The sequence below is a fragment of the Castor canadensis genome, chromosome 3 (genome assembly GCF_047511655.1).
Source record: "Castor canadensis chromosome 3, mCasCan1.hap1v2, whole genome shotgun sequence".
In the NCBI taxonomy this organism is placed as follows: Eukaryota; Metazoa; Chordata; class Mammalia; order Rodentia; family Castoridae; genus Castor; species Castor canadensis.
Window position 1 is genome coordinate 54,060,796 of NC_133388.1, and position 17,637 is coordinate 54,078,432.

The following is a 17,637-nucleotide window of genomic DNA, read 5'->3' on the forward strand; positions in this document are numbered from 1 at the left end:
TCATTTACTATATGCCCTTGGGAAATTTCCGGAGACTTTAAGTGCTTTTGTTCTGTTTTATAGTTTTCAACAGTGTTATAGGATATGTCCCCTACGTTTATATGTTCACATCCTAACCTCCAGGAAACCAGAATGTAAGTGTACTTGGGGATAGGGGTTTTTTGTTTTTGTGGGGGGGGGGGGTTGCAGTACTTGAAGTTGAACTCAGAACCTCATGGTTCTATTAGTGCTGTACCACAGAGCCACGCCTCTAGTCCTTTTGCTTTTAGTTTTTCAGTTATGGTGTCCTGATGACCAAGATTTTTTTCTCTCTACCTCCCAAGTAGCTGGGATTACAGATGTGAACCACCACACCTGGCAAGATAGGGTCTTTAAAAGGCAGTTAAAATAAGATCATGAGGCCTTAATAAACTGAGAAAAGGATATTTGTAATAAGAGGAAGTTAGAACATAGACATATACAAATGTAGAGGGACAATTAGATGAAGACACAGGGAAAGAGGCCACAGAAGGTACTAAACTGGCCACACCTAGGGCTCATGTTCACATGAGTTTGGCATTTCCAACCTCCCAAACTGTGAGAAAATTAATTTCTGTTGTTTAAAAGCCATCCAGCCAGTCTCTGGTACTTTGTCATGGCAGCCCTCACAAACTAATATAACCAGTTACACTTGTTTTGCTGAGGAGTGAGGCACAGAGCAATTTACCCTGCCATCTAGAAGCCCAACCCAAGCCATCATTTTATCTCATGGGGATTATTGTACTATGTAAAGTTCTAATTAGTCTCAATGTCTTTATACTTGCATTTCTCTCTTGCCCCCAACTTCCAAATCCATTTTCCTACCTAAAACTGAAGTAGCCTTCTTAAAATACAAGGCTAATCACATGATTACTGATTAAAACTATTCAATGTTGTGCTCACTTCGGCAGCACATATACTAAAATTGGAATGATACAGAGAAGATTAGCATGGCTCCTGTGCAAGGATGACACGCAAATTCATGAATCGTTCCATAAAAAAAAAAAAAACCCTATTCAGTGGATGAGTTAACATGTTCCCATTCTGCTCAGCATAAAGTTCAGTATGTTAATATAGTCTCCAACACCCCACTGGAGACTATCAGGCTAATAATTTAGTCTTATTTGTTGCCCCTCTCGTTCATACTCTTTGACAAAGCTATACTGGGTTTCTTAATATATAACTCCTTTCAGGGTTTTGGAGAAATTATACTGCCTGCCTCATTCCCAACTGCCTGCTCTATCTCCATATAACTACCTATTCCATCTTCAGATTTTACCTACATACCTCTTTCTGCAGGAAGTCTGTCCTGAGCCAATTTGGGGGGTGGATTGAGGGTGGTTGATTTCTGTAGTACACCCTCTGAACCCAGAATTTCCCTTTTTTTTTTTGTATTTTTCCCCTTATTTTATTTCTTTTATTGTTGTGCTGGGTGAAGGTACATTGTAGCATTTACAAAGGTTCTTACAATGTGTCAAATATGTCATACTTGAATTCCCCACTCCACTGCTCTTCTTCATCCCCCTCCCCTGATTCCTGGAACAGTTTCAACAGGTATCATTCTTGTATTTACATACATGTGTATACATTATTTTCATCATCTTCATCATCCTACCCTTTTCCCCTGCCACATCCCCCCTCCCACCTGTGCCAACAGGTTTCCCCCACAGAACCTGTTCCGCCCTCCTGTTCTCCCATTTTGTAGAAGAAAAGACATAAAAGATAAAAAAAGAAACATGACGTTTTTGATAGTTTGAGATTAAAGATAGCCACACAGGGAATTTCCTTGTGCTGTTTCCATGCATATGTGTATTACAACCCCAATCATGAACCCAGAATTTTAGTATTATGTTTGCTAGTGTCTCCCCCTGACCAGTGTGGCTCCAGACTGTGAGCTGTGTCTATCATGTTCATTAATGTTTCTTTGGTAGCTCAATGTCATTGGTGTTACCACATTCTGTGGGTTAATTAAATATTCAGGGCAAGGAGATAGAGGTATCAAAATTTCTTAAAGGCATGAAGTTTTATACGCTTAACTCAACAGACATCAATGTGTACATACATTTATGTACACACATATATAGTCAGTATAGAGAAGCTTTTCTTTGCCTTTATAACATAAACATAAATGACAAGTATGGGTTGATCTTATCTTTAAGCTTTTTAAAATAAAGAATAACCAATATAGTCATCCCTTGGTCCCAGGACTCCAACAGATCCCAAAATCCTTGTATGCTCAAGTCCCTGATATAAAATGGCACAGTGTTTGCATGTAACCTATGCCTGCTCTCCATATATTTAAATCATCTAGATTGCCTTTAGTACCTAACACAATGTAAAAGTTAGACAAACAGTTATATTGTTTGAAGAATAATGACAAGATAAAGGTTTATACTTGTTCAGTACAGATGGGTTTTTTTTTTTAGTATTTTTAATCTACATTTGGTTGAATCTACAGAGCATTTTTAATCTACATTTGGTTGAATCTACAGGAACTTTTGGATTCAGAGGGCTGACTGTATTTGCAATACCATAGTGATTAAACATGGTGGCAGCCCGATAAATCTGAACCACACTTTTGGAAATAATTTTATGGTTTTTTAAGACTAAGAACTTCACTTCAGGTACTTTATCATAAGGAATGAACTGAAAAGTTGGACTTTTTCCAACACCTATGTGAAAAGATCTTCATACATATTTATAATTATAGGTGAATTAGAGAAAAGATGTTATCTTACAGATAGGATAGTAAACTGCATCCCAGATACAAAGAGGAAAGGGTTTTCTGTATCAATGTTTGCAAAAAAGAAATCATTTCATATTGCCTATTTAGTGACAGTAGAAAACTACCTCTAAAACTAGAAACAAAACACAGTTAGAGAACCACAGGGCATGTGTTATCATGACAGGACATAACTCCTCAGACAATCTTACTGCTCTTTAGACTCTTCAGGGAAGATTAATTACATATTCTCCTTTCCCAGTCTAGATGTAGAAAGGCAAAAGTAAAGGGTTATTCTAAATTTATGAGATGGGCTTTAAAATTTAACTTTAAAGAAGCTTACTAAATATTTCATAATGTGCTCATTCATGCATAAAATATTTAAATCTAGCTAGAGAAGAATCTAAATATTCAGACATTCTATCATGTAAATCCCTAAATTAGAGTTAATAAATAAAGATTTGTCCATCTGAAAGGTTACTAATTATAATTATTTGATTATGTACTTAATGTAATTATTTGGCAAGTTGTAGGGAATTTATAGCTCAAGATTATTGTATAGGTTTTTGTATTGTCCAAAAGGCATGGGGAAAAATAAAGCCATAAATACCAGATGTAAATTCTAAAGTCTGATCAGTTTCAGAAGGAAAAAGAGAAGTTTGTGCTCTTAGCACTAAAATCTCTGACATACACAGCAGTTCTACTCAGGCAGATGGCCCAGCACATAGAAGGGGATCATAAATGATGCAAAAGTAGGACAAGAAGAAATGCTTGAATTAGACCAGCATGGAGATGGCTATCCAAATACTGCTGGCTATGGAGGATACCATTTCCCTACCCATGAAGATGGGGCCATTACATAAAGAACAGCATTGCATATTAATTTCTATCTATGTATATTAATTAAAGAACAAATTTTGTGTATGTACACTGATATACCACATTCACACATAATTATCTCTAGAAAATCATTAATTATAGAAGATGACCATTTATTTAAGAAAAGTAAAGGCAACAAGTTAACAAACTTTAGGTTTTTAGTATTTCCACTCTACATAATGTTTGAATTCAATAGTATCAGGGGCATCTGCTTTTAGAAAAGCACAGTGTATTAGTTATCTCTTGCTACCTTAAATTACCTTAACATTTAGTAACTTAAATCAAGAATAAGCATTATCTGTTACAGTTTCTTGTGTCAATAAGTCAGGATTGTTTTAATTCCTAGTGATACTCCTGGTGGTTCTGGCTCAGAGTGTTTCATGAGATGGTTGTTAAAATGGTGATTATAGCACAGTCATCAGAAGGCTTCACTAGTGCTAGAGGACCACTTTCCAAAATGGCTGTCATGTGACTGGTAAGTCAGTGCTGGCTCTGGGTGGAAAGCTTCAGACTCTTTACACATTGGCCTTTCCTGGGGCTGCTTAAGGTCTTCATGACTAGCTTACTCCTTAGAGTAAGCTATCCAAGAATGCAAAGTAAGAGCACAGTGTCTTCTATGACCTGGCCTCAGAACCTGCTCACCATCTGTCTCTTCCATAATATCCTATTGGTCTTAAAGATCAGACCTATTTGTCATGGAAGAGGCCACACCAGACTGATACAAACACTAAGGACCACTAAGGGCCATCTTGGAGGCTGCCCACAACTCCTAACAGCAACCATTTAATAGTCATGCTAGTTAGATTCTGGAGTCAAACAGACCAGCATTCCAATTTTGATTTCACTACCTACTTATTCTTTCTCATCCTCAATTTTCTCATCAGTTAAGTTTAAAAGGGTAGCTCTTATGAGAATAATTTTCTTTAAGAAGAAAATGAGTTAATGTAACCAGGATTCTTTCTGTCAGGTAATATGATTTTGCCACTCACAACCCTCCAATGGCTCCCATCTGACTTAGAAACTCAGTGACCTACCAGAACCTGATGGAACAACTAACCACTACACTCCTCTGATCTTGATTCTTCTCATTGTGTCCTTTCCTCATTTCTCACCATCCATTAGCCTCCTTACTATTTTTCAAACATTGTAAAGCTCTCTCACTCACCTTAGAGACTTAGTATTTGCTATTGTCTCTGCCTGGAATTTTTTCACTATATATTTTTGTTGATCATGTTCCTTCTTCATTTAGGTCTCTAACTTAAAAAAAATTTATCTCCTCAGAGCCCTTTCATTTCTTTATTCATAGCACCTGACATTATATCATGCACTTATTTACCTATCTTGATTATTGTGACTCTAGTATATCACTAGTATGTCAGTTCCATGAGGACTTTGTGTCATTCATCACCATAACCTTAGTGCTATAAATATGCCTGGCTTATATTAGATGCTCCATAACATTCACTTAAAATTCTGATAATGCATGTAATTTATTCAGCACATTGTTTGTTTCTTAGCTTTATGAGAATTCAGTAAATCTTGGCTGACTTCTTCAATTTCATTATCATTGCCATCATTTCATGACCATTCTAATATCTTATGTATGTGGTACTTCTCCATTTTCTAGTTCTTTTGTTGTTTAAAAAGCAAAGCTGTAATCATGTGACTGTAGTTGGGATACTCAAAAAGTAATGAAATTGGGAAGTCCAGGGGGAAGACTTGTCACATTAAGTGACTTTTTTTTTTTGGTTAATCCAGATGGAAAATTAATCTTTTCCCAACAGATAAGCAGCTTTCCTCAGGACCAGCAAGTTATTCACTGAGCTAGAGCACACTCACCTGTGAGAATATAGCCTAAATCAAATTTCTGAAACACATGGGGAAGAGAGCTACAGAAAACATAGCAACTACTGTACTATGTATGTGTCTGTTAAAGTAAAAGTTTTATTGATTTTCAGAAGTTCTTATTGTTTAGTAAGAGTTTGATCATTTTCAGTTAGTCATTTTGTTTTATTCATAAACTGTCCAATGAAATAACTATCCAATGAAAGATTTTAGAATGGCACCTGCCTCAAATGAAAGCAGTATTTGGGAGTGTGGGATCTTATTGATAGATGTGTGTGTGTGAGGGGTGCAGGGTGTTGATACAAGGTGGTTGCAAGCCTTTAGAGAACAGCCTTCTAGCTGGAAGCAATTCTGAAAGAGTAACATGTTTCCTGCTATTTCTTTGATTCCACAATCTTCATGACTTTGTTATTTGAATTTTTGACTTTTTTAAAAGACAAGATTATGACCACAAAACTGTTTGCAAACAGACTTGTGTGTGTGTGTGTGTGTGTGTGTGTGTGTGTGTGTGTGTGTATGCATATAACTGGAGCTTGAAATCAGGGCTTCATACTTCCAAAGCAGGCACTCTACCAGTTGAGCCATACCTGAAGTCAGTTTTTGCTTTGGTTATTTTGGAGATGGGGTCTTGCAAACTATTAGCCCAGGCTCTCCTCAAACCACCAATATCAGCCTCCCAAGTAGCTAGGATAATAGGTGTGAGCCACCAAGCACCCCATCAAGTTGAATTTCTTATCTCATCAACATTAAATTTCTATCAGGGGTTTACCGCTAATGCCCAATGTTTGAAGAATGTACAAATCCTGGAAATTTTCAGTGGTTAAAAATAATGGCAGTTTTAACAAATAATATGTAAATCATGGTTTGCCACAGTTTTTTTAATTCAATAGCTGCCCATATAATCCAATGTGGGATTATTAGAAAGACTCTTCTAAATTAACTCCTACCTTTATGCTACCTAAGATTATTTTTATTTTCAGACAAGTTGAGTATCTTTTGAACTTTTTTCAAACTGTCCAACAGTTATTGAATAAGCAGTCCTCAATGAAAACCATGTATTATAAACTAATCATTTCTAAATTCAATGAAGACATTACTCTTACAGTCTTTAGTATTTGAGCAGTGCCCTCAGTCTTTCTAGGTAAAAGTCTGAACTGGAAGGTCATGTTTTATGACTCTCCAACTTTTGGAGTTCTCCCATGGCAGTTTCTTCTGCATCTTCACTATACCCTTGTTCCTCCTCCACTGTCACTACCAAATCAGATTTCATGCAGGGTTGCCCACCTCTGTGCTACCTTCATGTAAATGAGGAAAGAGGATCCTTTCCTCCTGGCAGAGGCAACTCTACAGGGAACCTAAGTTGGTACGGACAGTGACCAGGGCACATTACATTTCCACTGGAACATAGGTAGTATTTGAGCCCCCATTATCCCTTGGCTGCAGGTCCTAGAGAACAGTAGCAGGCAATGAGAGTCCATACCCTCTTTGCTGCCCACAGTTTACGTATGTGTCACTATAATACAAGGACATGATGACTACTCAGTTACACTGAGTAGAAATAATCTTTCCTGAGAAGCAGTTTAGCCCAGTGGGGTCTGTAGAGCAGAGGGCTTGTGATTGGGTTCCTAAAGTCAGATGTCATTGAGTCCTACCTCTACCAGTGAATAGTCTGTGACTTTAGACAAGTTATGCAATTTTTCTGTGCCTCAGTCTTGGGTTATTGTGAGGCTTATGTGAGTTAATATGTGTAATATATACTCAATAGATTATATTCATCAATATAGAATAGCCCAGAAAACCTAAGGGAGTTCAAATATTGTCTTCTCATGCAATTATGAGCAAATGGATAAAAGTGCAGTTCCATCTAAGAATGCTTCACCTTTATACCTCCCACTTACCTTTTCTGGAGTCAGAGGTTGGCAGAAAGCATTGAATCTTGTAGCAAACATGTGAACACTTACTATGCACAATGGTAGACAAAAGCATTTTAAGATGTAACCATCACTCATTGCAAAATATGTTCTTTTATTCTCAAAAAAATCAATCAAAATAAGTGAACATTACTTATTGTCCTAAAACAAGTGTGATACTATCAGGAACATTGCACAGGCCTTTTGGCTTACTAGAATGGACTCTAGAGATAGATCATGTTTGAATTTTCCCTCATTTATTAGATGTGTGACCTCAAGTACTTTACTGAACTTCTCTGAGCCTCAGTTTCCTACTAAGTAAAATAGGCTCAAACAAAGTTTCAAGAGTTATTGTAAGAATCTGAGATAGTATTCAGAAAACAAAAAAGTTGTGGTAAATGGGAGGTACTTAATCAGTGATCACTTTTGTCATTGTCAGTATTTTCTGTTGTCTCTGTAGAGACCTTTGGTGGCTCCCAAGATTCTGCAGGTTGATATCCAGATATATCACAATCAAGGGTTTTGAGAATCTAGCCTCCAACTGTCTTCTACTTATTCCCCTTACCCTGAGCCCTGCAGTCCCAGACACACTGAGCTACTTGCAGGTCCTAGCACTTATTATTATATATCATCTGCTGGGGTGGTTAATTTCACAAGCCCATTTGGTTGGACCAAATATTTGGTCAGATATTCTAGGTATTTTGCAAGGGTGATTTAAATGAGATTAACCTTTTTGGGGAGCAGTGCTAGGGCACCTACAGCCTTATATATGCTAGGCAGGCGCTCTTCCACTATGCTACATGCCCCTCCCTGAGATTAACCTTTAAATGAGTAGACTGAGTAAAACAGATTGCCACTCAGACTCTAGGTGGACCTTATCCAGTCAGTTGAAGGCCTAGATAGAACAAAAAGGCTAACCTTCTGAGGAAGAGCGAATTCTTCATGTCTGATGGCCTTCTCAGGAGAACAGGGTCCTGCCTTTGAACCTGAACCGTAACACCCACTCTTCCTTCGTCTCAAGCCTAACATCTTCCATACCAGAATGATACCATCAGCTCTCCCAGTTCTCAGAACTTTGACCCAGACTGAAACTAATCTGTCAGCTCTCCTGAGCTTACCAGCTTACCCTATAGCTCTTGGAACATGCCAGCTTCTCTATAATCAATCTCTCTCTTTCTCTTCTCAATCTCATGAGCCGATTCTCTATAATCAATCTCTTTCTTTCTCTATTCCTCCCTCCTTCCTACACCTTCTTCCTCCTCCTCTTCCTCCTCTGTCTTTTCTCCTTGTCTCTCCTTCTACCCCTCCCCACACACTCACACCCATCCTTATTGGTTTAATGGGGAACCCTTTACATCTCCCTTGACATCCAATGTCCCCTCCATCTAGATGATGTCTAGAAACAACTGAAGGCCCTTGAGCACTTTATAATTTTTTTAGATCAATAATTGTTCCATTTGTATTTCAAAGCATAGAAGATAAAATCTTTACATTGATATTTCACCTCTTCCTTGAAGGCGCCAAAGAATTTAACTGTGCAGAAAAGCCATAAAAGTTCCTAAGTCAGACAGTCTGTTAGCAGTTAAGTATTCAAATGCAATTTAATCAATACAGTACTGTAGAGAAAAACAATAATAGGATCTCAGTATTTGAAATTTAGTAATTTTTGTCTTACATGTTTTGCTTCTTTTAAAAAAGATCTTCAGCATAGGTCTTTTGTTTAAAATAACTGTGGACTTTGTTTTTAGTTATTGTGTGTTTTGTTTTTCTTGACTGGTCATAAAGAGCCACTAGGTGGCAGAGGATGCTTCTTTTGATTACATTGAGAAAATATTTTAAAAGAATTCAGTAGAAAACAGGTTTTAGAAAAACACTTTAAAAATCACATTGTATACAGTATTGTATTGTATACAGTATTGTATACAGTATACAGTAATGTATACTGATATACATTATATCAGTATTCCATAGCCCAACCATGGAATGCGGTCTATTGGCTATATTGTAGTAATAGCAATAACAATAGTAATAGCCAAACTATAACATTCATTTAATGTCTTTTATGTACCAGGCCCCAGACTGAGAGGGGCCTACACATCAGGCTGGTTACTCCTCGTGGTGGCTGAGTGAGGTGGACACGCTGATCTCGTTTAGAGGAGGAAGGTGAGTTGTGGAGAGGTTAAGCAGTGTGCCCAAGTCTGTTGGACTTGGGATCCTCACTGATCATAGTCTCACTACGCAGGCTTAGAACTTGAAGAATGTTTAATTTTTATTTTTGAAAGGATGAATCACTTTATGATGGAATTACTTTGGGACATGTATTGATTTCAGATATGTTCTCATATGTTCACTGTCCTTATAAAACAAGGTGTTAATAAAGACTTTTTAGGTATATAGGTCAAGTACTCATCTCTTTTTTTCTAATCATTATGTCTAACCCATTCCCTAGAACCTCCTTTCCGTTGTGCCTGTTTGCCTGGAATAGGTAATTCATCAGTGAAAGCCATTTTTTCCTCAGACCTTCATAGAGCCCCCAAATTTTAAGTCCCCATGCAGCAGTGTAATTGGCAAGAATAATATTGTAATGTTGGCAATTTATACATGTAAAAATAAAATCGAATGGCAAAGCTATTAAAAAATCATTTTCCCAAGTCCAATGTGCTCATCTTCAGAAAACTACACCCTATACTAATAACCCAAGCTGACAGAAGGCATCCATGATAACAAAAAGGCATTTTTCTTTATTTCCTAAGTAGCACCTAATAATTGAAAGATTTGTGGGATAAGTGAGAGCTTATGGAGACAATATTGGTTTGTCAATAAGTAACTGTTTTATAAATGTGAAACAAGGCAGTGATCATGTAGAAATTTCATAGGACAACACAACTCTAGGAAATCTCACAAGGCTGGTTGTCCTCCTGTTAACTGTTAAGTTTTACTTAGTGTATTTATCCTTGGTGTTTCTTTCTATTTCTGGTGTGTATGTGTGTGTGTATGTGTGTGTGTATGTGTGTGTGTGTGTGAGAGAGAGAGAGAGAGAGAGAGAGAGAGAGAGAGAGAGAGGGAGAGGGAAAGATTCCATACTTACACAGATATTATTTAAATAAAGTCTCCAAATCTTCGTGTTCTTGGATGTGAAAGTGGGAATGTGGAATAAGAGGAGGAATTTCAAACTTGTATGTCTTTTTTACATGTTAAGTTATAAAACTTTTCAAATCATCTAAATTAAATGAATTTATAGTGCACTTTAAAGATTAGAAGAAGGTTTTTTAAATCTACTTTTTTAATCTTTAAAACCATACTTTGAAATAGACAAAAGATTAAATAGATTTGAATGGTAATTGGTAGTTCCTTGCATTTTGGTAGTTTGTTAGATATTAAATGTGATATTAATTTGTATTATTAGTTGAACTACATCTTAATATTTTTTTCACTAACATCTTTAAATTAAAACAAGCAAAATGAAAACTCAGAAAAAATTCTCCATTTGGTTTTCCTTTAAATATCCAACTTTATGTTGGTCAAACTTAAATGTCTTAGTGTGGCTATACAGTTTAGATGTGCCCAGTCAGTTGTGAATTTATATAATGAAGAACGTTTCTAGAAGCACAACAAACATAAATGAAACTTTCAAGAATCCATTGTCTCAAGAATCTGAGAGAAATAAAAGTCACTGTCACACTGATTATAAATTTTACTGACAAGTTACTTTTTAATATTATCTCCTTGAATGAAGTCCACTAGGGATTAGTGGATTAAGGATACTCACCGTCAAGCTATTTATTGATTGATTGGTTTGGTAACTTCATTTTCCTTTTTAAAAACATATTTATTTATAGCAATGTTGAGAGACTTCTATCTGGAGAAATGTCAAAGAAATCTCACTCCTAATTTTATAATTTAAAGTGCTCTGCTTAGGAAGGGGTGAGGATAGGTAAGACACCTAAAAAACTAGCTAGCATTTGTTGCCCTTAACGCAGAGAAACTAAAGCAGATACCTTAAAGCAACTGAGGCCAATAGGAAAAGGGGAACAGGTAGTAGAGAAAAGGTTAGATCAAAAAGAATTAACCTAGAAGGTAACACCCACGCACAGGAAATCAATGTGAGTCAATGCCCTGTATAGCTATCCTTATCTCAACCAGCAAAACCCTTGTTCCTTCCTATTATGGCTTATACTCTCTCTACAACAAAATTAGAAATAAGGGTAAAATAGTTTCTGCTGGGTATTGAGGGGGTTGGGGGGAGAGGGAGGGGGCAGAGTGGGTGGTAAGGGAGGGGGTGGGGGCAGGGGGGAGAAATGACCCAAGCCTTGTATGCACATATGAATAATAAAAGAAAAATGAAAAAAAAATAAATAAATAAAGTGCTCTGCTTTTAGAATGTAATTATCCTGTACAATATTATTCTAGGCTATGTATTTCCTGCATTGAGTCATATTATCTTTTATCTATTCATTGTTTACTATTTACATTTTTATGTTTTACATGATTAGTGATATCCATAGTTAGGTGACAAAATTATTAAAAGCCACATTTTATATATTTGTCTTTACCTTTTTCCTTTTCTTTGAACTTCTATAATGCCTTTTGTTTTCCTGCTAAAATAGCTGTTTTGGAAGGAGGAGGGGATAAAAGAGAATAATGGAGAGGGTAAATTCAACTATGATATATTGTAAGAACTTTTGTAAATGTCACAATGTACCCCCAGTACAATAATAATATAATAAAAAATGTCTTTATTGAGCATGTTTTAAAAATATGGCTGTTTTTTGTTACCTAACAAGTATCAAAAGCCATCCCTTTGTTGAAAATACTAGTGTAGATTTAACAAAAAGGGGGCAGCCTTGGCAAAAGCATGAAGGATAAAAGATTTCATCTTGTATAAAACATCCCCTTCCCCATTGTTCTAGGCTAAGTAAGACTAACTGCTGTGACAATTATATCTCAAAATGTCAGTGCTTAACACAACAAAACTTTATTTTTTGCTGTCAAATGTTCTGGCTTGAAAAGAATCCTTCAACCTGGTCATTCAGGGGAAGTCTCCTTCCATGTAGGGCTCTACCATCTGCTAGGATCTCAGCCTTCCCTTCTGTATTTTCTGCATCCAGTTGGCAAACAGGCTATGAAGATATGAAGGATCATATAGAAAATTTTTATGACAAGCTGGAATTTACCAATATGGTTCTGCCCCGCTACACTGGCCACAACTCAGTTGTGTGCAAAGGAGGCTGGGAAAAGTTTAGCTTGTGGCAAGGAGGTAAAGGAAATGGTTTTGTTGAGCATATAGTTTGCCAAACACATTGTACAAATCCTGTGGAAGAATTTACATTTCCTCTTTTATGTTTTTCTTATGCAGAAGCAATTTAGGCTTGAGACTGCAGGATTTCCAAGTTACATCCCTACCTTGCTGCACACACAATGTTTGGACCTTTAAGTAAAACATACAGCAGCCTACCCAGATCCATAATGGATCCAGTCCAAGGCCCCCACTTGAAGCCTAAACCACAGATAGTACCAAATTCCATTTGTACTATGGGTTTTTTTTCTTATACACATATATATACACATACACAACTTTAATGTCTTTTCCATCTTAATTAAGCACCTACCAATGAACTTTTGCAGTTTGAGATATGACAATAAAACTAACACAGATTTCTTTACCTTTCTTCATAATTTCACCAATAGAAGATTCATTTTTACTGTAGATCTTAGCCATCTTGGTAAACAATTTTTTTTCTTTGAGAACTTTCAACTTTTCATTTAAAGGAATCATTTGATGACTTCTCAAATAATTTTGAAATTATTTTATAGTTGTTGTCAAAAATGAATATGGATTTTTTAGAAAAAAAAGTAGAACTTACCTGAATTTTATAAATAGGCTGCCCAGCACCATAAGTTATAAATATAAAATTAATTCACTGAAATATTCATTTATAAGCTATTCATTAGTTCATCCCAGAATATCATAGCAAAAAAGTAATTTAATGACATAAATAGCTTTTATCAGTTGCAGATCATTAAAACACATAACTATAATAAAAATCTTATACATAATATCAAGTCTAATGTTAATATTATGTTCTAAGTTAACTAATACTCTATAGGTTATATAAATTTTAAAATTATTACATATATGTGTATATGAATCACTAAAATCCATGACAAAATAATTTGCTATTTATCAAGGGAGTGTGAGTAATGCTTATGACTAGTAATGTTTTGTTAACTATGATGGTGGACGCTTTGTTTGAATGATGAAAGTTCTTTTAAATATTATCTTTTTAATTTAGAATTATGACCCACTCAGTAATCTCTTTTGGGACTCTGGTGGAAATGTGGATTTAACCTATTGACTATAATATTTCTATCAATTCTTTCATCCTTGCCAGAAATGATGTCTTATGCTAACTTTAATTTAAGAAGAAAAGTAACTTCACATTACTAATTTCCTCAAAGTATATTCAACAAGGTTCTGCATACTGAGTTTGAGTTGTCCCACTAGGACGCAGAGGAGAGAAGCAGCAGTCTTTTTATTTTGGGGTCTCTCACTAACCAGTCTCCTACCCATGTCGAATGGAGAACCACCCACCCCTCCTAAAACAGCCTCCTCATTTAAAGATCTGTCAAAGTAATTTCTGCCACCACCTGTAACTGTACTGTAGAGATGAATGGGGTCACTGGAGACTCTATATATTTCCATTAGAGAAGCAGAAAAGCTTTGGAGCCTGTGTTTGTTATTCCAGTTCAGACATTCACAAATTATGGAATCTTAAACAAATTATTGAACTCAGTTCCTCAATTTCCTCTTAATGTAAAATGAGAATAATAATAGTACTTACTTCTTAGGTACTGGCAAGAAAGCTTATAAAACAATTTCTAAATTATCAGGAATTTTCCAAGCCATAATACTCAAAACTCATCACTTCCTAAATAATTGACTACATTTTACTAATATCTATGTTTTTGAGGCTATCTATATGTATTATGTCTTTATGGACAAATAGCATATAACAGTGGGCTACTGGGCTACAGTGACCCTACACCCAGCTCCCATGTTCAGTGACCTATCAGATTGGTAGCTTGAAATTGGCCTTATCATCCTTAAATATATATTAGGTACACTTATGTCATATAAATAGGTAATATATAAATATAACTCATATATAAATATGTTGTGTGTGTGAGAGCAAGTGTATATAAACAAAAGAGCTTGGCTGGCATGTAAATTCTTAAAATGTGTTATCCTTGAGTATTTCTGACTTATTCATTCATTTTCTTATCTATATTCTTTCCCCCCTTCTTTCTCCTTTAGTCCTACATCTTTTCTTCTTATTTTCTTTCTCTAAACCCAAACCTGAAGCAGTAAACATAGCAATAACTGAAATCATTTTACTTTCCCTTTCTTTCTTCCTAACCTCTACTGACTTGACATCATGCCCATCCTCACCATATCTGAAGCTGGATACATCTGTCTGACTTAGCCCTGGATCCCCAACACCAAACAATGAGCCTGTCACATCGTAACATCATAATCCCTTCTCTGCTGATCCACCCAAGGGCAGGTAGGGAGAATGTTGCAGAAGCTATGCAGGACACACGCTTGCAGGTTCTTCCTCCTGCTTACTCTGGCTGTCTTATTTGTCCATTTGGTTCTAAATATTCAAAGCTGCAGTTAGGAACTGCTGCTTTCCAGTGCTTGTGCCCTGCTCTCCTCCCCATTCACTAAGAAGGTTTTTAGAAAATGTCCACAAAGTATATTAGATTGAATAACCTCAAGTAGCTGTGAACAGCAGTAGACTATTCTGTGAAGAAGCATGCCAAAAATAATGGCTTAACTAAGGTTTTTATTTGCCCCAATTCTGAAAGCTTTTCATCTTTGCCCTCCATCCTCCACTGTAAATGCCTAATCAAGAACTTTCCTATATAGTGACTTATCAAACTGCCTCCAGTTTTGAAAATCAGATATTCTTGTTTGTCAACCTAATAACCTGCTTTCATTCATTTTACAACTAGAAATCCCTCTGCCCCATGGCCTGATTCAGTTTTCATTAATTTGCCTTTTAATAAAGAACTTCAAGATTTAGTTTTACAATGTCTTGGCTGTGTTCTATTTTAAATTTTAGGTTACCATTTTGCCCCAATTCAAACTAATAATAACAATTGAATTTTGAGTTGCAGTTGAGTATATAAAAATACTGATTTGCTACAACACAACTACCTATAATTATACTTTTATTTAAACAATCATTTATAGATTCTAAAATTTAAAGAGGACTGTCCAAGGGAATTTTTTGCATGTGACTTTTGCCTCAGTCTCCACTGATCTTTCTCATGCTCTTTATGTCCAAAATAATTCAGGGATCTGCAACTCTGTCACTATGGATAGCTTGTCTCAATATACAAACTTGTACCTTCAACTAATTCTAGATAAATAAATGAAATTCCAAGATAAGAAATTTCTTAAAGAAGATGAATATGGTTGATGTACTTTCTAGCTTCCAAGATCAGGCAAGATAAGGCACATTGAGGTGGTATGGCCGTGGACTGATGCACTTTCTATGCAAGTGTAAATATGGAACATTCAAACCTGTTGAAATCACCATATTAAGAGGACTAAGATAGGAGAATAATGGAGGGGATGAATCAATTAGGGGTAAAATACATGTATATAAGGAAATATCAAATGAAACTCCCTGTATAACCATCATAAACAGTGTCCTTTAAAAAAAAATGAACAGGAAGGTGAAGTCCTATCCAGGGATTGGTGCCAGTGGAATGGGAGAGGACATAAGAAAAGGGTGAAGGAAGGCGAATATGGTTGAAGTACTATGTATTCATGTATGCAGATGGAACAGTGAGACTTGTTGAAACTGTTCTAAGAAAGGGGGAGAGGGGATAAAGGAGAAAGATGAAGGGAGAGAATCTAAGATATACTGTAATCACTTTTGTAAATATCACAGTGTACCTCCCCAGTACAACTATAATGTGCTAATAAATTAAAAAGGAAAAAATAAGAACTTCTTTAATGACCTAATCCCTAAAAGATTTTTTAAAGCCAATTAAACATTTTTATCTCAAGATTTTACCACCCAAGTTATCTCAAATAGGCTACAGATTATCATTAGCCCATCCTCTGGGACAGTTTGGTTGCTTTTGAGGTTAAATGCAGTTCAGCACCTAGCTCACAAGTGACCATCTGCAGAGGTAATTCAATTGTACAACAGAGCCTCTGGTATTGCCCCAGCTATAAAGCAGATGGTTCAGTGAGCGGAGGGCAGCTGTGGGGGCCCAGCCGCCTGGTTTCTGCTAACAGGCTACAATAGTCTCTCTTTCCACATACTTGCATTTATTTCCATTTACTTACTGCTTTGACCTTAAAAAAGATTCCCTTATATCTTTGCCTCTGATCCCCCCAATAGAGACCTGAAATATAAACTTTTCATGTAATAAAATAAAACAGAGTGACTTCCACATATAGTTATAAGAGGTTTATTGAGTTTGGGGAATAGGCCTGGGTTAGGGGTCCATTCTAGGAACAGGTGTTGCAGTTTGTTTGAGTAGTAGGCCATCTGTTAGGTCATGGGAATCTGCTGGGCACAGCTGCCTGCCTGACACACCAGGGTGTCCCTGATTAATACATCGCATGCAATATATTAACAGCATAGTTGTTGGACATCGTGCTGGGTATGGTATGGGGCTGAAACGAAGATTGATTTATAAATCGTTTGCTCTGCTTGTTGTGGCTTCATGTGAGACCTAACATGTATCCTATTTGAGAGTTTATGTTTTCCATCGAGTATAGTTTTACTCTATAAACCTGTTATTTTCTCTTTTATACTATGAAGATCCAATGACATTAATCTTTCAAAGTGTAGGATCTCCTCCTCTACAAATTACAATGCAATCAACCAATATTCTATGCAAAAGCTCATCTTTCAGAGATTAGACTCTTCAATAAAAGATGCTTTCATCCTGATCCAGAATTTTATATAGTATTACCAGAGTTCAGTATTCTATTTCATGAATGTAGTATATATCCAAAATGCTTTATTTTGTCTTGTTCTGTCTCCTAAAAGTTCTTGTTCACATTTTTGAGAGGAGTAGGTATAAGGCCATTTGAAGGCATCATATATTTTGGGGGGTATGGTATATGTTATCTGAAAGATCTGTCTATCATTCTTACGTCTTTCAGACAGGCTGGTAAATTACTCATAGTGTTCTCTATCATGAAATATAGTTGACAGCGACTGAAGGAAACAC

At 36.2% G+C, this 17,637-nt stretch overlaps 1 long non-coding RNA gene and 1 other non-coding gene across 2 annotated transcripts in view; both read left to right on the forward strand.

Moving 5' to 3' along the window:
* LOC141421577 (uncharacterized) overlaps positions 1-17,637 on the forward strand; it is a 62,848-nt gene that overhangs the window by 6,446 nt on the left and 38,765 nt on the right. The window contains exon 2 of the long non-coding RNA XR_012446169.1: positions 9,446-9,537. This is a non-coding gene — a long non-coding RNA (uncharacterized lncRNA). The remainder of the gene's footprint in view (positions 1-9,445; positions 9,538-17,637) is intronic.
* LOC141421998 (U6 spliceosomal RNA) lies at positions 914-1,020 on the forward strand. Its single transcript, XR_012446667.1, has one exon. It is a non-coding gene; the product is annotated as a U6 spliceosomal RNA (small nuclear RNA).